The sequence below is a fragment of the Palaemon carinicauda genome, chromosome 7 (genome assembly GCF_036898095.1).
Source record: "Palaemon carinicauda isolate YSFRI2023 chromosome 7, ASM3689809v2, whole genome shotgun sequence".
NCBI classification, from domain to species: domain Eukaryota; kingdom Metazoa; phylum Arthropoda; class Malacostraca; order Decapoda; family Palaemonidae; genus Palaemon; species Palaemon carinicauda.
Genome location: NC_090731.1, coordinates 113,025,767 through 113,047,692, shown reverse-complemented (window position 1 = coordinate 113,047,692; position 21,926 = coordinate 113,025,767). Strand labels below are relative to the sequence as shown.

At 43.9% G+C, this 21,926-nt stretch overlaps 1 pseudogene; it reads left to right on the top strand.

Annotated features, from left to right (window-relative positions):
• The first annotated feature begins 18,217 nt into the window (after positions 1-18,217).
• On the top strand, positions 18,218-18,336 carry LOC137644710 (5S ribosomal RNA; annotated as a pseudogene).
• Positions 18,337-21,926: the final 3,590 nt, after the last annotated feature.

The window sequence follows — 21,926 nt, the reverse complement described above, 5'->3', positions numbered from 1 at the left end:
TTATTTTTTTCATTACCCAGTTGCAGTCGGGAACGGGACCTCTACTCCGAGTAACCGGGCCTTCATACACACTCTCATTCACTTCTTCCTTATCACACTCATTCGCTACATCAACACTATTCCTATCTAAATCCCTATCATGTAATATATCAACACTATTCCTATCTAAATCCCTATCATCTAATATATCAACACTATTCCTATCCAAATCCCTATCATCTAATATATCATGTACAATCCCCTCTACCTCGTTCTCATCTGGCCCTAAAATTACACTAATTTCTGTAAACAGTTCATCCATTTCATCAAAAATATTCTCAACTTCAGCAAAAGATTCATTCATGCTACTTATCATTCTCCTATCTCTCATTCTCGCATTTGTCATCCTTTCTTTTACATCATCTAAGGAAAAGCCACACACACTATAGGTATCATTCATACTCAGCCATGATTCATCTGTATTAACACATTTATCTTCCATACACACTTGTACATTTACACCCTTGTCATACTTATTTCTATTCTCACCTTTACTTATAAAATTTCCCCTTCTTTCATCTTTACTTAAAGCTCTCGTATCCTTCCTTTTCATATATTCTACTAACACCAACTGTTTACCTTCTAGACCTAATTCCTCATACATACTAGGTTCACACTTGTTCCTTTTCAACCATTTACTCATCCCATTCTCTTGGATATACTCGGGTACCTCCTTCCATTTACGCAACTGGTTGTGGTGTGCCCTAACTCTTTCCTCACTACCATCCACACACATCTTACCCAAAACATAACTTAATCCACTCGAACCAACTTCTAACACCTCATATGGACCTTCAAACTTATCACGCACCTTATTTACATTCATTCTACCCTTTTCAATTACTTCTTTCATCACTCTCACCAACTTTAAAGCTTTCAAACCTCTCATTTGCTTTCCTCCACACATCTCTATCATTCTCCGACACACCCAACCTCGGTCTTACTATCTTTTCAAAATTTAACACAAACTTACATGGAGACATACCTGTACTCTTATGCACTGTTGCTTTGTAAGCCCACAACGCTCTACCAATATACAAATCCCAATCATTATCACATGTACTCATCATTCGCAAAATTTCAGTTAATGTTCTTACAGTCCTTTCAGCCAACCCATTCGCACTTGGCATATAAGGAGTTGAATACACATGTTCAATAACCCATTCTCTTAACATCTGCTCAAACTCCCATCCAACAAACTCAGGGCCATTATCACTTAACATTCTCACAGGCTTACACACACACATCGGCAACATCACTTGACCAACCATTCTTGCAACAGTCTCACTCCGTTTATCCTTAATGGGTACTGCATACGTAAATTTACTCATGTGATCAACATAACAATCATTCCCACATGTCTTCTCGCAGTTACAGGCAACGAAATGCAATCAATCACAAACATCTCAAAGGGTTCTTTCATACGTAATCTCAAAACAGGCGGATTAGCATGCACTCTCTGATACTTCCCTTTCTGGCAATCTTCACACGTATTCGCTACATCCTTACATATCTGACTCAACCCAGGTGTAAACAATCTCTCACGCATGCATTCCCACAATTTATTCTTACCCATATGCCCATATCTGTCATGCACTAACATACACATACTTACAGCTGCATGCATCGGAAACACGGGAACATATATATCTTCATCCATTCCTTTATGTAGAAAATAAACAATATTCTTACACACAATAAGTCTCTTACTAACTTTCTTATACATCTCTAAATCAGACGGCCATTCTTCTACCTCAATACTATTCAACATACATTCACGTAACCTTTTAATTTCCACACATTCATCTTGCATTTCTTCCACCTCCTCTTTTGTCAATAGATCATCCTCAATCCTTGTAATATCAACCATGCCAACAAAATTCGCCATAAATACACTATTATCTTCTATCACAACTACTTCACATCCATTCTTCAGAAGCAAACCACTAACAATATCAACTGATATATCATGCAATCTTAAAAAACCTATTCCTATCAAAAAACAACTAGGCATCTCATTTTCTCCCATTACAATGAAATTATGTTCCACCTCCATACTTCCCAGTTTTACTATCAAACGCACTTCTTCCCAAACTAGGAAACTTCCTTTACCTATCCCATGAATTCTCACACTCGTACATTGCCTTTTCACTTCCCAATTGTACCGCTCTATATTTCCTTGATAACAGACATATTCACTAATGACACTTGCGCATCTGTATCAATTAAACTACAGTATTCATTCTCATTTATACCCACATACGTCATCATTCTTCCTTTTACAACATGCATACAAATGTTTACTCTCCTATCAATAGGGTTATCCTTGTCATACCCATGTTCATCTTCGCTATCTTCCATGCTCATACCACTTGGATTCAAGTCACTCGGACAATCCTCCTTCTCACTCAACAACTTGCAACATCTTTAATTACATTGTAACCTCAATATATACTCCCTTTCAGTCTCTTTATTTGCTCGGTACTGCATCGGACGATTCCACCCAAAATACAAATAAACAGTAACACCATACAACATACTTACTACCAACAATACTTTTGATAACAATTCACCCTCAAGCACACTATCCTCCTCCTTATATGCCATTTCTTTCGATACTTTATTCCTAACACTCATTCTAAGCTCATCTACACTAGCAGGTATATCCCTATTCAAACCCTTCAATTTCAACTTATTCAACCCACTCAAAATACATTTATACACAATGTCCTTCCCTGCAAAACTTTGTACCACCACTAAATCTTCCAGCAACCTTTCAAAATTACTATCATTCTCGCTACTCTCTTCTATCTTACCATGCATTCTTGACATCGCATCTGCTATCACGTTCTTACTCCCAGGTACATATTCTAGCTTAAAGTCAAATTCATTCAAATCCTCTATTGTTCTCGCGACCCTAGCATTCACAGACTATTTCCTAATCATATACACTTGGGGCTGATGGTCAGTATGCACAATAAATTTCACACCATACAAAAATACCTTCAACGCTTTCACGCAAAACCGTATCGCAGCCAACTCCCTTTCAATTGTGGAATACTTTCGCTCAGCCTTATTAAATGCTTTACTTACATACGCTATCACACTCAACTGTTCATCTCCATTTATTCTTTGCATTTGAACCAAGCAACCACCCATACTAATCCCACTAGCATCCGTATATAACTCTAGCATACTCGCATGCTCACTATAGTTGGGAAAGGCCAAAGTGACGTCTCGCAGCCTCTTCTTTCAACTTTTCAAATGCTTCAATCATACGCTCATCCCATTTCAGTCTCGTACTGTTTCTCTTACCTGTCCACTCATTCAAAGGCTTCCCTATTCCCGAACAATCTCTGACAAACATCCGACCAAATTCAATCAACCCAAGAAAACCTCTCAAGTCACACACCGTATGAGGACATGGAAATTCTCTCACCTTACTCACAAACTTATCACTCTTCCTTATACCCGATTCACTCACCACATGCCCAAGAAATTCCACCTCCCGGCCAACCATGTACACTTTTCAAGCTTAACTTTCACACCAACCTCTATCAAACGTTCTAATACTGCTTCAAGCAACTGCATGTGTTCCTCAACATTCTCACTAGCAATCAAAATATCATCTATAAAAACAGTCACCTTCTGTCAATCAAACCCAGCCAAAACTACATTCATCGCCCTCTGGAAGGCAGCAGGCGCATTAGCAAGGCCAGAACTTAATCTTTTAAACTGATAATGACAATTACTACTTGAAAATGCCGTAATGGGCCTGCTTCCTTCTGCCAGAGGCATCTGGAAATAGCTCCTAACTCCAGGTTTCCCAACCCTGGGGTCGCCAAGCGTTTTTCCTGGGGTCGCCAAAATCTCAGAATATCAAAATAAAAATCAAAATTCAAAATATGCCAGTATTTGCAGTAAAGAAAAAATATATAAACGTATTTGTGGATTTTTATTTATCAACTTTTATAAATCTATCTATTTATATATAAATATTAAAAAACTAAATTTTAATGGTGGTATCCCTGAGTGTAGTACGCATTTGATACGTGAACAGCATTTCGACGGCGGTTAGCTACCACCCAGCCTGTGGGAAAGAAAACGGGTTGTGTGAATCGGCCTTTACCGTCCACGTCCAACCAGGCAGCCACTCCAGCTGTACTGCCGCAGCGGGAAACTCTGTCTACTATTTGTTCGTCTTATATAGTTGATGTATTTATACCTGTATAGTGATTTCGAATGTGCTGCATAAGTTGCACGAAAAAGTGGTATGCCAACAATAGAAACTGAGTACTTCCCTTGCTGACGAAGTATTGCACCACAGTATGTCAGTGGATGATAGCCTATCACAGTGTTCATAATTGAGGCTTCTAAAACCACATGGTACCCCCACCATATTTAAAGAAAGAGATAAGCAAGGGAAGAGGAAGAGAAGGAGATGGGCACTTTTCATGCCCTCTCCCCGTACACTTTCCCCTTTCCCTTCGCCACTCTTTCCTTGCTCCTCTGCCCCCTTCCCCGTCTTTCCAGGCCCCTTTTCCCCCTGCTTCTTTTTTACCCCTGCCCTCCTCTCCTCCTCCTTCTTGCCCCCCCTCCCCTCCTCTTCGATATTTCCTTGCCACTTCCCTTCCTCTCCTCATCTTTACCCCTCCCCTTCCTTTTTATTATTTACCTCTTGTGAATTTGTATTGATTCGATTATTATTTAATTTAATAAAATAGTTGTGTTATTAGATGTGTTATTTTATTTGTATATTCTTGTGAAGTTGGCACGTCTGCGGCGCTGGTCACTCGGTCGAAAAGGTCGTTGGTTTGGCGGTTGCTTAGAGATTTTGGAGGATTTTAAGTCGCTGGTTTTTGAGGTTGTTGGTTTGGCAGTTGTTTAGAGATTTGGAGGATTCTATATCGCTTGAGGTTGTTGTTTTGGCAGTTGTTTAGAGATTTGGAGGATTTTAAGTCGCTGGTTTTTGAGGTTGTTGTTTTAGCAGCTGTTTAGAGATTTGGAGGATTTTATGTCGCTGGTTTTTGAGGTTGTTGTTTTGGCAGTTGTTTAGAGATTTGGAGGATTTTAAGTCGGTGGTTTTTGAGGTTGTTGTTTTGCCAGTTGTTTAGAGATTTGGAGGATTTTATGTCACTGGTTTTGGAGGTTGTTTAGAGATTTAGAGGATTTTAAGTCATTGGTTTTTGAGGTTGTTGTTTTGGCAGTTGTTTAGAGATTTGGAGGATTTTATGTCGCTGGTTTTTGAGGTTGTTGTTTTGGCAGTTGTTTAGAGATTTGGAGGATTTTATGTCATTGGTCTTGGAGGTTGTTGTTTTGGCAGTTGTTTAGAGATTTGGAGGATTTTATGTCATTAGTTTTGGAGGTTGTTGTTTAGGCAGTTGTTTAGAGATTTAGAGGATTTTAAGTAATTGGCTTTTGAGGTAGTTGTTTTGGCAGTTTTTTAGAGATTTGGAGGATTTTATGTCGCTGGTTTTTTAGGTTGTTGTTTTGGCGGTTGTTTAGAGATTTGAAGGATTTTATGTCATTGGTTTTGGAGGTTGTTGTTTTGGCAGTTGTTTAGAGATTTAGAGGATTTTAAGTCATTGGTTTTTGAGGTTGTTGTTTTGGCAGTTGTTTAGAGATTTGGAGGATTTTATGTCGCTGGTTTTTGAGGTTGTTGTTTTGGCAGTTGTTTGGAGATTTAGAGGATTTTAAGTCATTGGTTTTTGAGGTTGTTATTTTGGCAGTTGTTTAGAGATTTGGAGGACTTTATATCGCTTGAGGTTGTTGTTTTGGCAGTTGTTTAGAGATTTGGAGGATTTTAAGTCACTGGTTTTTGAGGTTGTTGTTTTAGCAGTTGTTTAGAGATTTGGAGGATTTTATGTCGCTGGTTTTTGAGGTTGTTGTTTTGGCAGTTGTTTAGAGATTTGGAGGATTTTAAGTCGATGGTTTTTGAGGTTGTTGTTTTGCCAGTTGTTTAGAGATTTGGAGGATTTTATGTCACTGGTTTTGGAGGTTGTTGTTTTGGCGGTTGTTTAGAGATTTAGAGGATTTTAAGTCATTGGTTTTTGAGGTTGTTGTTTTGACAGTTGTTTATAGATTTGGAGGATTTTATGTCGCTGATTTTGAGGTTGTTGTTTTGGCAGTTGTTTAGAGATTTGGAGGATTTTATGTCATTGGTCTTGGAGGTTGTTGTTTTGGCAGTTGTTTAGAGATTTGGAGGATTTTATGTCATTAGTTTTGGAGTTTGTTGTTTAGGCAGTTGTTTAGAGATTTAGAGGATTTTAAGTAATTGGCTTTTGAGGTAGTTGTTTTGGCAGTTGTTTAGAGATTTGGAGAATTTCATGTCGCTGGTTTTTTAGGTTGTTGTTTTGGCGGTTGTTTAGAGATTTGAAGGATTTTATGTCATTGGTTTTGGAGGTTGTTGTTTTGGCAGTTGTTTAGAGATTTAGAGGATTTTAAGTCATTGGTTTTTGAGGTTGTTGTTTTGGCAGTTGTTTAGAGATTTGGAGGATTTTATGTCGCTGGTTTTTGAGGTTTTTGTTTTGGCAGTTGTTTAAAGATTTAGAGGATTTTAAGTCATTGGTTTTTGAGGTTGTTGTTTTGGCAGTTGTTTAGAGATTTGGAGGATTTTATGTCGCTGGTTTTTGAGGTTGTTGTTTTGGCAGTTGTTTAGAGATTTAGAGGATTTTAAGTCATTGGTTTTTGAGGTTGTTGTTTTGGCGGTTGTTTAGAGATTTGGAGGATTTTATGTCACTGGGTTTTGAGGTTGTTGTTTTGGCAGTTGTTTAGAGATTTGGAGGATTTTATGTCATTGATTTATGAGGTTGTTGTTTTGGCGGTTGTTTAGAGATTTGGATGATTTTATGTCGCTGGCTTTTTAGGTTGTTGTTTTGGCAGTTGTTTAGAGATTTGGAGGATTTTGTTATTGGTTTTTGAGGTTGTTTTGGCAGTTGTTTAGAGATTTGGAGTATTGTATATGGTTGGTTTTTGAGGTTGTTGTTTTGGTGAGATTCGGAGTGCTGTATATCATTGATTTTTTTTGTTTCTGCTTCGTCTTATTTACTGCGATTTGCAAATATATTACACCTTTTTTCCTTGTTACTCCTTCCTTGACCCCTCTCCTCTCTACACCTCCTCCTCCTTGTTCCTTGCCCTTTCACTTTTCTTGCTACCTACCCTCTTTCTAAGACTGAACCACAAATAGAGAAACTTAGCATCATGATCCAGGCCCAAGGCTCCCATTAAAATCAGTTTACCATTTAACAGAAAACATTTATATATACTTTTAGTTTGTATTTGTGGAATGTACCAAAATATTATTCCAGAAGTGGGGTTTTTGATTAATATCAAGCCTTAAAATTTATAATGCTATAATAGAATTTAATGATGTTAGTTTTGTCTTTTCCAATGTTTTAGTACCTTTCTTATAGAAGGATATATACTGCCCCTTACTTTTACAGCCAACAACTAGTAATATATAATAATACTTATACAACTCAACTAGTGGGGTCACGGTCATGGCTTGAGGTGCATAATTGGGGTCGCCTAAGAAAAAGGTTGGGAACCACTGCCCTAACTAAATCTAACTTTGTAAAAACTTTCATACCATGCATCTTATACACACAGTCAGACACTATATTCTTCAGGAAACGTTCTTTAACAGTTACTTCATTCACCTTCCTATAATCAATACACATACGTAAACTTCCATCCAGCTTTCTTACAGGTACAATAGGGCTATTCCAGGCACTCTCACTCCTTTCTATTACACCCATTTGCTCTAACTTCTGGCACTGTTCTTCTATTTCTCTGGCAATAGGCGGAGAAAAATGTCGGGGACGCTGATATATGGGGGTATCATTACTAAGAACTATCTTAAATTCAGGCAGCTTTGACCCCCCCCAATCCTCGTCGCCACGACTCAAAACTCTCCGTCTATCCCATAACATCCTATACAATTGTTCCCTTTCTCCCTCACTTATATTCTCATCTACATTAACTCTTTCTTTCAAACTTTCACAGTCCCAATCGTCATCCTGCTTTATCTTACCCATCATAACATGTCTCAATTTAAAATACATTTCATCCTCTACATTGACCAACGTATACATACATCCCATGCAATCACCCTCACGTATACCCCGTATTCTCTTCCTCCTTACAGTCGGCAACAAGCTTACATACACCTTCGGCTCCTGCAAATTCAAAATACTATCATACACATGCACACTTGTTTTCACTAAATTACTTGCTTCCGAACCTTCCACTACGTATTCACAATTGTCACTATTGGCAATTCCCAGACTATTTAGCCATGTAACTTTTACACTGACAACCTCACTCGCATCTCTTGAGAACTTAACACCTTCTTTCGCTATTAACCCTTTTACCCCCAGGCTTTTTGGAAATTTCCAACCCTTAACCCCCAAGGGGTTACTTTTTTCCCAGCACATTTTGGTGTATATTTCTTTTAAATTGCTCTAACAGCCTTAATTTTTGTCATAGAGAGGTCAGGTTGGTCTCATTCTCTTGGAAAATGTCTGAATTTTCTCAAAAAATTATCAAAAATATGAAAAAAATAATTTTTATAGCATTTTTTTGCAAGGACGTACCAGTACGTCCATGGGGGTAAAGGGATGGCTTTTGTGAAACGTACCAGTACGTCCTTTGGGGGTAAAAGGGTTAACGGCACACCTTTCCATACCTTCGTACATACACTACCATCTTCATTCAAATAAAATTCCCCACAAAATTTACCCTTAACTTTCATCTCTATCATATTTACACTAGGATGTACAATCATACCACAATTTTTCAAGAAGTTATAACCTAACAACACATCATATTTGTCATTTACTCCCTCAACCACATAAAAATCATAATCTTCCATCATCATCCCCCCAATCATAACATTTTCATGTAACTTTCCTTGCACAGACATACTTAAATTACCGATACCTTTGACTTCACCTTTACACCCCCTAAATTCACAAACATCCCTTACCTTATCGTACGCATTCCTAAACATTAAATTACCACCACAACCAGTATCAATCAGACCAACTAGCTCTATCCCATTAAAATTTACTTTTGCACTCATGCAGTCATAAGCTCTTTCACCCATCACGTCTTCATGCAGTAAACCTTCACGAACAGGCATCACATTCACTTCGCACACACTCGAGGACTCACCCAGCTGAACCCTCTTACACTCTAGTTTCCCGAACATCCTGGCTGACTTAATCCCTTCTTCCTACATACCCTAGCTACATGCCCATCTGCACCACATTCAGTACACTTACCCCGCGGCTCCTTGCACATTCTAGCATAATGACTATCCTTACCACAATTTCCGCAAATCACATTTGTACGATTACTCCGACATCCACTCGCTATGTGCCCAGTCATACCACACCGATAACATTTTACCCCTTTCTCTTTCTTGCATTCGCTAATTCTATGCCCTACCTTACCACATCCAAAACAAGTACCTAGAGCCCATCTACACTCATTCTTCTTATGTCCTACTTTCCCACATCTATAACACTTCTCTTCACGGATACAACTACCTGACCTACCTTGCTGCGCACTATCATTCCTATCCCTCCAAACCTGATTCCCTTGCCTAAACCCTTCATTTGTCCTTATAGGTATTCCCACATTACTCGCCCTAACACTCCTATCTACTACACTATCAGCTACCCTCATCGGTCCTCTCATAACAGCATCTCTAAAACTAATAAATTCTGGCACACTTTCCTCCATTCCAGTTCTTACACTCACAGATTTGCTTTCTTTCATACACCTATCCAACTCGTAACCCTCAACTATCTCTAAAATATCATCCCAGGTCAGTCTTTCTTTCGTCCCCCTCATTTTCTCCTTCCGTTTCAAATTAATAAACTCAGCAACATTCTCAGGTACAGTAGCCAAAAACTTCTTCATTAATTCCTAATTCTCATTTATGCCTTCATCCCCATACTTCTTCCTAGCTAACGTTTCCAACCTTCATACATACATCGATATCGCTTCTCCTACATTCATCCGTGCCTCATCAAAATCATTCTTACTCTTATACCTAACACTCCCTTTCATACGTTTCACCTGCTCAATTATTCTCTTTTTCACACTTTCATAATCAACATCCACTACACTCATTATCACACCATACATCGTCAACAAATACCTAGTCAAATATTCTCCCAACTCCCTAGCCCAAACTCTCTTACTATCACCATACTTATCCTGACAATACCTCTCATACTCCCTAAAAAATCATACACATCCCTACTACTATGCTCATTGAACCTTTCACACCTCGGTACCTCTCTCATAAACACTGTCTTACAAACTTCAACTTCATTCTCACTATCTTCACTGCCAACTCCCTTGTTACCTTCTTCCTCATGGAATATAATAAATCCACTTCAACACTTAAATTCCTATCCTTAACCATTCCCTTCTTACTCTTTTTCTTACTTACCACTTTCACCCATTCACGATCATCCTTGCTATCATCCTTGCTATCATCCTGACACTTTTTCTTCTCTTTCTTTACATCACTTTTACCTTTTTTCTCATTCTTCCTATCACATTTCTGTTCATCCTTACTATGCCTAATTCCCTTATCTTCAATCTCACTATCACTATTACTATTACTATCACTATTACTTCCTTTCCCATTATCACTTACCTTAGCCTTCTCTTCCACTATCAACCCATTACCCGAAGCTGAGGACACTCCTCCGACTGCACCTTCACCCATTAAAATTTTCATCATCCCCATTACTTGCCCCATCATATCTTCCATTTGTTTCTCCATTCGTTAATCATTCTCTCGCATCCTCATCTCAACACCCTCTTCCATTCTCTCTACAGTTCCCTGAATTTCCCTCAGTTTCCTATGCATCTCCTCATTCTCACACCTTAACCACTTATTCTCTTGCAACAACTTCTCCTCACGTTCCTTACTCAGCAGCAATTCCTCCTTCAAAACCCTTAACTGTTCTTCCATGTTTCATCAACCTGTTCTTCAGCCTTAAATCTAATTCCTAATCCTACCAGTCCTTCGTCCAAGAGTCCAGCTTTCTATCCCACCTCAGCAGTCCCTGTTCTTGCGCCAAAAATGATGTGGCAGGATGTTGCAACAGCAACCCCCACACCCTGAATCACTCTACCAGACAATTGTCTCCGCAACACAATCTTTCCCCTTACTTTATCATAAACTGGACTCTTGGACAGAAGGAAAATTGAAACAAAACATAACCTTAAAGCTATATTTCCTTACAAACTAAAATAATTAATACCAAAAGCATCCACAATCAAAATACTTAAAACTAATCAAACTTAATATTAAATATGCAAAAAAACGTAACACCCTTCAAATAAAAAAAACCTATCAAACTTAAAACTAAACCGCACACCAACACCAAAAAATAAATATATCTTTTATAGGACACCAACATTGTCCTCAACACAAAGCCGACTATCTTTACAGCAACTACCACTATCACAGCTTTGTGGTCAACAGATTAAACTGTGTGGCAATTTGCCACAACTGCCTCGCTGATTGGGTTGGTAGTCATCATCCTCATCATCATCATCATCATCATCATCATCATCAACAATCCAAATACACAAGCCAGGTCATCAATGGTTAAGCAATCGAATAGCACAGTCTGAATACAATCCTTTATTACAGGCCTGGTCAGCAACAATAAATCCAGTTTCAAAAAATAACTCTCCAAAGGAGGAATCACGGCCTGCCAAAAAAAAAAAGAAAAACACTTACGAACCCTCCTAACTAAGTAAACTATCGCACTATAATCAAAGATAAATAATAAATTGTTCCTATCATTCACAATCACGACAAGCAAAGATAAACAAAACTGTACTTACTCAGAAAATATATCAACACTTCCACGCTGGTCAAAGAATAAGAAATATAATCCAGCATTCAAATAACACAACTGCTTCAAGTCGCAGTCAATCAAAAAAAGCATTCGCTCTGAAACATTTACCATTCTCCTAACCTAGCTAAAAGGAAACAAACTACCTCATTTATACCGACAGTCTTTCTCACAACAAACAATCGATACACTAACACACTCTCTCTCTCTCTCTCTCTCTCTCTCTCTCTCTCTCTCTCTCTCTCTCTCTCTCTCTCTCTCTCTCGATTTGGCAAACAAAAAATAAATGAAAAACTAAAATTAATCCTCCACACCATACTAGTGGTACTTTTAAATTTATTTCAGAAGCAGGTCTCTTGAAAGCTATTCAAGTGCCTAAGGCAGGGGTCGGCTACCTTCTGAACACAAAGTGCCATTTGATAGTTAATGCCATTATTTTTACTACCTTGTGTGCCAGTTGTTATTTTTAGCACTATATAGGAAAATCAAAATTATAATTGTTCAGAATGTAGTGATAATGTTAATTATAACGTATTATCCTGAACATGCATAACATAAATGTAATAATTTTGTTGCATTTATTATTCTCTGTAACAAAAATATCTTATATTTTAAGTTTATACCTCACCATATCAATGAGATCCTTGCCTTTGCTTCACAAAGGTCAAAGTTTAAATTCCAGATGAATATTTGGAAACCTTGAATTTCACACAACCCTCAGAGTGATCCATTGTAAGCCTGCTGCGATAGGGGTTGAGGATGTGTCTTGTGTGAAAATAATTTTCTTGATGAACTATGCAGTGCAATTTCAAAATTGATTGCCCAATTTTATCCTCAACCATTTTTTTCCTTCCTTAACAGAAGCACCATCTGTTGTGATGGCAGAAATCTTTCCTATGTTTTCCTCTCAGTTCTCAAAATGGTCAGTGAATGCTTACAGTATGTCTTGTCCCTTGGTATTGTCATACATAGGTTCAAGACAACATAGCTCCTCGTGTACCTCTGTGTCACTATGCCTGGTAATAACAGCTAAGCAGGGAATAGCATTAATATCCACGCTTTCATTCAGGCACACTGAGCTCGTGTACTTTTTACAGCAACCAATTGCTGCTGATTTACATAATCAGCCATTTCATGCATACATCTCTCCATGGTTCCAGCTGAGACAGACATGTCTTTTATCTTTGAGATGAAAACTTGTTTGTTTAATATGATATCAAATATAACATCAGTGCACTCTAGGAAAGCTAGTTTTAAAAATCTGCATCAGTAATTCTTTCCATAACTTGGCAATAATAAAAAGCTAGTTGTTCCGTAACCGAAATACAAACCACGCTATTTACATTGGGTTTACCTTTTAGCGCAGCTGAAATGGCAAGCCATTAGAATTTAACGAGGGTGTATTACCCCCGCGCTAGTTAGCGGGGGGGTAGGGGAGTGGTAGCTAGCTACCTCTCCCCCCCTCACACACAGATGAATGCTCACTTTCACTTTTGGCTCGGACTGCGACAGACATCTCTGTCTTGGTCCTCTCTTGGCAGCCATTGTTTGTTTTTTCTTTACTTAATCGCTTACTTTTCTTTTACTCAATATATATGTAAACATGTTTTCATGTTTGTATATATATTTGAGTATAGAAATCAGTAAGTTTCCTTTTCAGAGTTGTGTGTGTAGTGTACGATATCTACGTGGAGTCCTCGGCAGTTAGGCCACCACGGCGTAATTTTATGGGTTGCGATCAAGTTTGACTTCGGTCTTTCTCTCTCTCTCTCTCTCTCTCGAGGTCGTTCACCCTTTTTCTACGTTTTACTACGCCCTTGTAGCTTCTTTTCCGTGTGGGGGGGTTGCTACTCCGTATGTTTATCTCAATCAGTTTATGAATCTAATTGTAGTTGTTAATTTTTCAGCTTGTAGAACGATTCCTTTCGGGGTTTTCGTTCTTTCTTTAGTGTTCATTCATTTTTAAATTACATAATTTCATAGTTTCATAATTATAATTTTTATAATTCTGTTTTGGTTATAGCTCTCCTTCAGTGAGTGTAAGTGGTTGTGAGGGTAGTGCCTGTTGTGTAATTCTTGTTTCCTTTCCCTCGGGATTCCTCTTCGGAGCCTTCCCGGGGGAATGAATGTGTACTAATGATTTTTGTTTTATTTTTTTACAGTTACCGATCTAGTTCGTTTCTGTAATATGGCAACGGTGTGAGCTGTCTTGTTGAGGCCTGGGGATTCGGCTGTTGCTGCCTCCCCCCTTGTATTTTCGTCAGGGGCGTGTCTCCTTCTACTGGAAGTACTCCCGTGACGATTGACAGTTCTCCAGTTCATTTTAGAACTCTCAGGAGGCTTGCCTCCTTGGGCGGGTAACTCTCCTTCCGAGGGATGTTTTTCCTGTCCAGGCTTGAGTTTTTCCCCTTTTGGGGGGTTCTTCTCTTGCCTTTTTTTCGTGCGACTATGCTCTTGGTGCTGAGCGGTCACACCTGCAGTTTCGCTCAAGGGGCTGGGCAACTGCAGGAGCCCCTTTTCGGAGGATTGCTCCTTTTAGGTCACTGGCTGACCAGTCTCTTCTACGAAGTGTTTCTCTTTCGTGCGCGAGAGAGTACACTCATAGAGACTCCTCTTCGGAGGATTCTTCTGCTGCTGTTGCTGTTGGCCTCCTTCGCCATAAGGCCCACCGTCCGCCTCGTCGTAAGGGCCTCTCATCTCCCTATAAGGGTGCTAAGAGGCGCCTTTTTGAATCTCCGTTTGCAGCCTACAACTCCTTCATGATCTTCCGCCTTGGTGCAGATGGACAGCAGTCTGATCTCATCTTCTGACGGGCAACGGTCTTCCCGACGGACAACGGTCTTCCCGACGGACATCAGTCTCCCGGCGGACAGGCAACGGTCTTCCGATGGACATCTGTCTCCCGACGGACAACGTTCCCTTCGGGGCAAAGGGTTGCCTCCCACGGGGGTTCTTCCCTTGCGTGTCAGGGTTCCCCTGCGCGCCCTTCTGCTGTGTTCTCTCCTGTTCCTGCTCAGTGTCAGCGCACAGGCGCTCTCCTGCTCATCAGCGCTTCCTGATCGCTAGCGCTCTCCTGTTCGCCAGCGCTCTCCTGTTCGTCAGCGCTCTCCTGTTCGTCAGCGCTCTCCTGTTCGTCAGCGCTCTCATGATGATCATCCCTGCTGTTCCTGTTGGTTCCTGTTACGCGCCCTGTGCGCCCACGTTCGCCCTCGCGATCTAGAACTTCGGTTCAGGTCTGGGTCAAGGACTCTTCTTCTATGAGCAGGCTTCGACGCGTTGCCTTCTGCTCGTCAGCGATCATCAGCTCACCAGCGATCATCAGCTCGCCAGCGATCATTAGCTCGCCAGCGACCTTAGACGCGTCAATGTTCACCTGCTCGCCAGCGATCTCCTACGCGTCAACGATCGCCATCGATCTGCCTGCGCGCCCTTCTTTGCCACACACCAATGGGCGCCAACGGTTTTCTAACCGTCTAGGATCGCCTGATTAACAGCTGGCTTCAGCGCTCACCTTCCTGATGCACCTGCGCGCCTTCTGTTATCGCGATGCGCGCTAACCATCGCTAGTCTCTCTCGCGTTGGCAATCGCCTACGCCCCCGCGCACTTCTTCATCTGCTCGCTAGCGTTTTGTTAACGCATCACAGCTCGCCAACGCGCCGTCGCTTGCCGACGCGCCATCGCCCACCTGCGCGTCAGCGATCACCAGCTCACCACCGATCGCCTGTTGATCCACATCGCCAGCGGTCTTCCTCGCCCACGCGGCAGCGCGTTTCCACGCCATCGCACTAACGCTTGCGTTCGCCGCCTCGGACTCGCGCTCATTCACCTGCCCACCCTCGCTACCGCTCGCCTGCTCGCCCGCGCGACCGCTCGCCTGCGCACTCGCGCGACCGCTCGCCTGCGCGCCCGCGCGACCGTTCGCCTGCGCCCCCGCGTGACCGTTCGCCTGCGCGCCCCGCGCGACCGCTCGCCCGCGCGACCGCTCGCCCGCGCGACCGCTCGCCTGCACGCCTGCGTGATCATTCGCCTGCGCGCTCGCACGCCCACGTGCTTGCACGTCTACGCTCATGCGCGTCCGCGCACATGCTCTCCAATGTTCGCCCGCGCGCGAACCAACGGTATTCCGTCGCGCGAACCGACGGTGTTCCGTCGCGCGAACCGACGGTGTTCCGTCGCGCGAACCGACGGTGTTCCGTCGCGCGAACCGACGGTGTTCCGTCGCGCGAACCGACGGTGTTCCGTCGCGCGAACCGACGGTGTTCCGTCGCGCGAACCGACGGTGTTCCGTCGCGCGAACCGACGGTGTTCCGTCGCGCGAACCGACGGTGTTCCGTCGCGCGAACCGACGGTGTTCCGTCGCGCGAACCGACGGTGTTCCGTCGCGCGAACCGACGGTGTTCCGTCGCGCGAACCGACGGTGTTCCGTCGCGCGAACCGACGGTGTTCCGTCGCGCGAACCGACGGTGTCCTGTCGCGCGAACCGACGGTGTTCCGTCGCGTGAACCGACGGTGTTCCATCGCTCGAACCTACAGTGTTTCTTCGCACGAACGTCGGCTTAATTCTTGCAGTATCCATTGCTCGTCTATGGTTATCGCTCGCCGACCACCAGCTCTCGCCCTTCCTACCACGCTCACCCTCCTTCTGCACTCCTTCGCTCACCTTCGTTTGCGTTCCTGCGTGACCGCGCATGGGCGCTTCCACGTTCGCCCACACGCAAATCTTTGAATTACCATCGCGCGAGCTCCAGGGCGATTGCGACCACGCTTCCCATTGGGGTTTTCGCAGCATGGCCAGCCTGGCGAGTTCTTCTGGAGCGTATTTCCAGAACACGGCCTCACCCCGTAAACGCAGAGCATGGCACTTGCAAGAATAGGAAGAAACTTCAGGGAGGTCTGAGCAACACTCCTCTTTCCAGAACCTGGGTTAGCCCTTCCCCGTCATTCCTTGGAAGGATTTTTGGCGGGGGGCTTTCCGTTCGAGATTTCTCCATCGGCCAAGGGATGACTGCTTACCCCTTCCTCTGGGGGTTTACCTGGTCCTTTCCCTCCTCGGTTATGGCCCGAGGTTTGGTTCAAGGAAGCTACAGGAAGATCATGGGTACTGTCCTCCTCTCGGGCTCAGGCACCTTGGCCTTTTGTCGTTAAGTATCTAACTTGCGGACAAGCTCGATGTTGTACCATCTGGACGCGCTGACTGAGGGCTTCCTTCGGGTGTCTCATCTGTAGATGTCGACAACCTCAGACATCCTTCCATCCTTGAGAAGAGTTTGTTTGTGCCCAAGGACAGAGACTTAGTCAGCGGCTGTGCGGAGGAAATCGACTTCCGTTTTCACTCCTCCAAGGCGCTTTCTTCCAGACTCTACAGGGCTCCAGCGCCTTTTTCTTTCAACCACGTCGGCCTAAGTTATCGGCTACGACAACTGAGACAAGGTGTCCAATTGCAGTTTCCTCCTGTCAGGAACAGATGGCACGGGAGGCTCCCCCGGGGGGGCATAGTCCTAAAGGGAGCGGCAGAGTTCGCGAACTCTAGGATTGCAGGTTTCACGCTGGGAAGATGCTTAAGGTTACTCATCCGGATGACAGCTTCCCGATGCCCATTCCCGCACGATCTCTGTGATCAGCCAAGGATATCGCGCCTGCCGTCTCTGTCAGCGAATTCAGTGTCTCTGAACCTCTAGACCATAGCGTCGGCAAGAGTTGCCCGGTTGGGCAGAATGATCCATACCTTGGGCGAAGGTCCTCCATAGGATCATCGACGGCTTCACCCCCGGCCTCTTCAGTCGATCCTTTCTTGTAAGGAAGGATCTGATAGGGGTGTTCCGTAGTCGACCTCTCAGCCCTGATCAAGTTTGTCGAACAAACTTCAGCCAGCGTAGAACAGCAGAATCGATCAGACTGGTAACAAGGCGACAGGTCTCCTTAAACCCTGGATCGGAAGGACGGATACTTTCAGTTTCCATTCCATCCATCTTCCAGGGAGCTCGTGGAATTCAGCCTAGACTGCAAGTATTCCTGCTTATGATGCAGTGTGGCGATCCCACCGGGGCATAGAAGGTTTTTTTCCCCAGAAAACTCTCCCTGCTTTCCTCATGGCCGCTCAGGTGCAGGCTTCCGCCTCCTTCGCTTTTTGGAGGGCTGGTCAACTCCGGTAGGCTCGGGTTCGGCCTTCTTCAGCGCCGGGACAAGCTTCCGGATGCTTACCATGAGTGTGGGTTCATGGTATTTTGCTTGGAGCCTTCTCTTCTTCTGCCTCAACATCTGGAGTATCTGGCCATGATATTGAGTCAACGGCCTTACCACGTTGGAAACCCCGCTTCTCGTCCGTCCAGCGAGGTTAAGCAACGTCGGTTCTGGTCGGTACTTGGATGGGTGACCACCTGGGGACGCCAGATTCTGTTGCCACATCCTCCGAGCCTTCCTTTCAGTTGACTGTGGCAAGACTGAGGAGAGTCGCAGTACCTGTTCTCAGTCAAGCAAAGCTTTCAGCCCTACCTTGGAACGTTTCCTAGTTCTCCTTTCCTCATTGACCCGTCTATAGTCTGAACGGTCGCCTCAGGATAAGTTCCATGTGGGACGGTCCAAGTTCCGGTGGTTTCTGGCAACGATTATCCGGACTTCCTGGCCCCTATGGGACCAGCGGAACTATTAGACCTGCAATGGGTGTTGACCTATGGAACCTCTTGATGGTAGTGGATATTCTCGTCCTTTCCCCACATTCTTGATGCTGTTCTCGGACTCGTCAAAGAAAAGGGGGGGGGGGGCATGTTCCGGTCCAGGCCTATGGTCAAGACCTGAAGGATACCTCTCCATCATTCAGGCAGGCTTAGGGGCCGTAGTCTGGCCCCTCTACAGATCCTACAACTCATGCCGAGTCGCTCCGTGCGCGTCGACTTCATGATTCTGGCGTGTTCTAACCAGCAGGGGACGCATTTTCACACCTTCACATCTTGCAGTAGAGATACCGGGATGATTGAGATACTCTCAATACCACCATCGGCTCTCTCATTCCAGGCAGAGGAATGTTCTCCCCGACTATCCGAGCAGAGCCTCGTAGAGAGAGTGTACCTGGGGGTCTTTGGCCTTGAGTAACCAGCAAGTCCTGGTCTGGGGGACCTGATCGCGACAGCTTGGAACCTCAAGCTTCTGCTGTTCTTCCCCCCAGTCTCAGACCCTGAGACTCTGGCAAGATGCATTCCGGTGATGGTGGGACAACTTCGACGCCTGCGTCTTCCCTCCTTTTTGTCTGTGGACAATGGGTCTCAACAAGATCAGGTTGTCTGTCAACCTTTCAATGGGAGAGCTCCACTGGGACTATGCGCAAAACGGTTTCTGGACCCTCTGCTTCCCCTGACGGAACTCCCGGGAGAGCTTCTCCCACGGCGCAGACTACTCAAACAACCACACTGCAACATCTCTCCCGAACCGGGGCGTCGCTTCGGCTTCATGCCTGGAGACACTATGCCTCCTCCTCAAGAAGAGACAACCCGCTACAGTCGCGGTACGGAGGTCGCGTCATCTGCGATAGTCATCCGCAGGGGTCTTCCAGGCAAAGTGAAGAGTCTTCGGTGGTTGGTGCCGTGGGAGATATACCTCTTCCCTTGAGGCCTCTTCTCCAGCAATAACGGTCTTATTGCCTTTCAGCGGGAGGAAACTCCTTTCCGCTCTCGGCAATGAAGCCTGTCGCTCAGCCTTTCCCTGACCTTCAGGCTTAAAGGAATAACTTTTCCTGCCCGTTGGATCTTTCCTCGCTCATGCGAAGCTACGATCGTCCCTGCCCTAGTCGGAGGAAGACCTCCAACTTGGAGCATGGCTCGGACTTTTTAGTCCCTTAAGAAATCTTCTCAAGACCCTTTACGACAGGCCTTGGATTGTATTCCGCCTTGGGTCTCCTGCTCACTCTGGCCACGGCCAGTGTGTAAGCAATCTTCTTGGTCTCGTACAACTCCGCCCTTTCTAAGGAAGAGTGGAAGGCAACATTCAGGTTCGCTCCTGAGTTGTTGGCTAGACTCAGAATCTGGGGGTCCCGGCCCTTCGGTCCAATTCCCTCAAGATTTTGAGTCTCAATTCTGTATCTGATGTCCCAAGACCTTCTCTTTCTTGCCAGTAAAGGAATCGAGAGGTTAGCTTTGGGAACAGCTGCAGTTTGTCCTCAGTTGCAGCCGATTTGGGAGCACAAGGAGGACACGGGGGAGAGTCACCAGTATACCTCTTCAGCCCAGACTCAAGTACATTCATCTCGACCTGTCTCCAGACCCTCCCCCGTCACGTCGCCCTACAGCACGATGTTGGATACATCGCAACGTCCCTCACCTTCGAGTAATACTACTCTGTGACGCAGGTGCTACAAGCTGGAGTCTGGAAGCGTCTAATGACCTTCGCAGCCCGCTTCCTGCAGGGCGTGACCCACAGGAGTCTCGATACATTTTCTATCGCTCTGTGGTGGCTACACAACAGCTGGTCTAACCTCAGGCTCCTTTTTGGACAGGTAGCAGAAGGTTGAGGGCATTGTTATCAGGTTTTAGCCTGCATGAACGAAAGAAGTATGTCTGGCCCTTATTTCTTTCTTCATCAGCAGCATCCTGGTCTCTGCATAGCTGACCTCAAACCTCTGCAGGTAAACCATGCTTCCTTGTGTTCCGAGTATTGAGTCAATACTGTCGCGTCCCCCATACCCTGACGAGGTGGTATTGGGAACGTCCTAACCCAGAGTTCCTTCTGGAACTCCAGGTCAACTGCCTAGGACGGGTCACACTTCTTCCTTCACACACAAGCTTATGTAGGCCACACGGTTCCTTGCGGAGCAAGGAACTTGTGAGGTGCAGGGACTCCTTTTCTCGAGTGCGACTCACTCGGATTCTGAGTCCCCGGGTAAAGCCAAAGCCAGTATGGCTGGGGACTTTCCACCCTACCTAAGGGGTAAGTCACCCAATGTAAATAGCGTGGTTTGTATTTCGGTTACGGAAAAAATGACAAATTCGAAGATAATTTGTATTTTTCCTAACCATACAAACCTTAGCTATTTACACATATTTGCCCGCCAGCCCTGTCCCCCAAGACAAGTCCTACCTCTAAGTGAAAGTGAGCATTCATCTGTGTGTGGGGGGGGAGGGGTAGCTAGCTACCACTCCCCTACCCCCCCCCCCCCCCCGCTAACTAGCGCGGGGGTAATACACCCTCGTTAAATTCTAATGGCTCGCCATTTCAGCTGCGCTAAAAGGTAAACCCAATGTAAATAGATAAGGTTTGTATGGTTAGGAAAAATACAAATTATCTTCAAATTTGTCATTTTGTAACTGTCTTCAGTTTCATTTTTTTTTTTTTTTGCTAGTATTCAAGATTTTGAACACATTACTTTGTTTCTCATAGCGGGTAACTGCTTTCTTATCGCCTCAAATTTGTCAGCACTAACCTTGAAAGCCCAGTATTTTTTTGTTTCAAAGTTTGGTTCAACACTCGATATGCAATATATGACATTTTTGCAGCAGAGAGCGCACACACCTTGATCATTCTGTTGATTAAATCCAAAGTCATTTGTTTGTGATGACTGAAATAATGAGACACCAAGCTTGATTATTTTCACATTAGCCATGGTGACAGTAAATTAGAAAGACTCACTGTGTTGTTTCAGTAGCTTATTCAAGATCTCAAGTAATTATTAAAGGGACCATACTCAGATAGCTTTATCAAGATCTCAAGTAATTATAAAAGGGACCATACTCAGATAGCTTTATCAAGATTTCAAGGAATTATTAAAGGAACCATACTCAGGTTGCCAATCTGACCTTATCGGGGAAATTACTTGATCCTGGATTAAGGCATGCAAAATCATATTCGTGCTGACTGGCATATATCTTAAGAAAACGAACATAGATAGATATAAAGATAGATAGGCAAATAGATAGATGGAAAGGTATAGTAATTTAAATCATTAAATACACAATTCTCTCTCTCTCTCTCTCTCTCTCTCTCTCTCTCTCTCTCTCTCTCTCTCT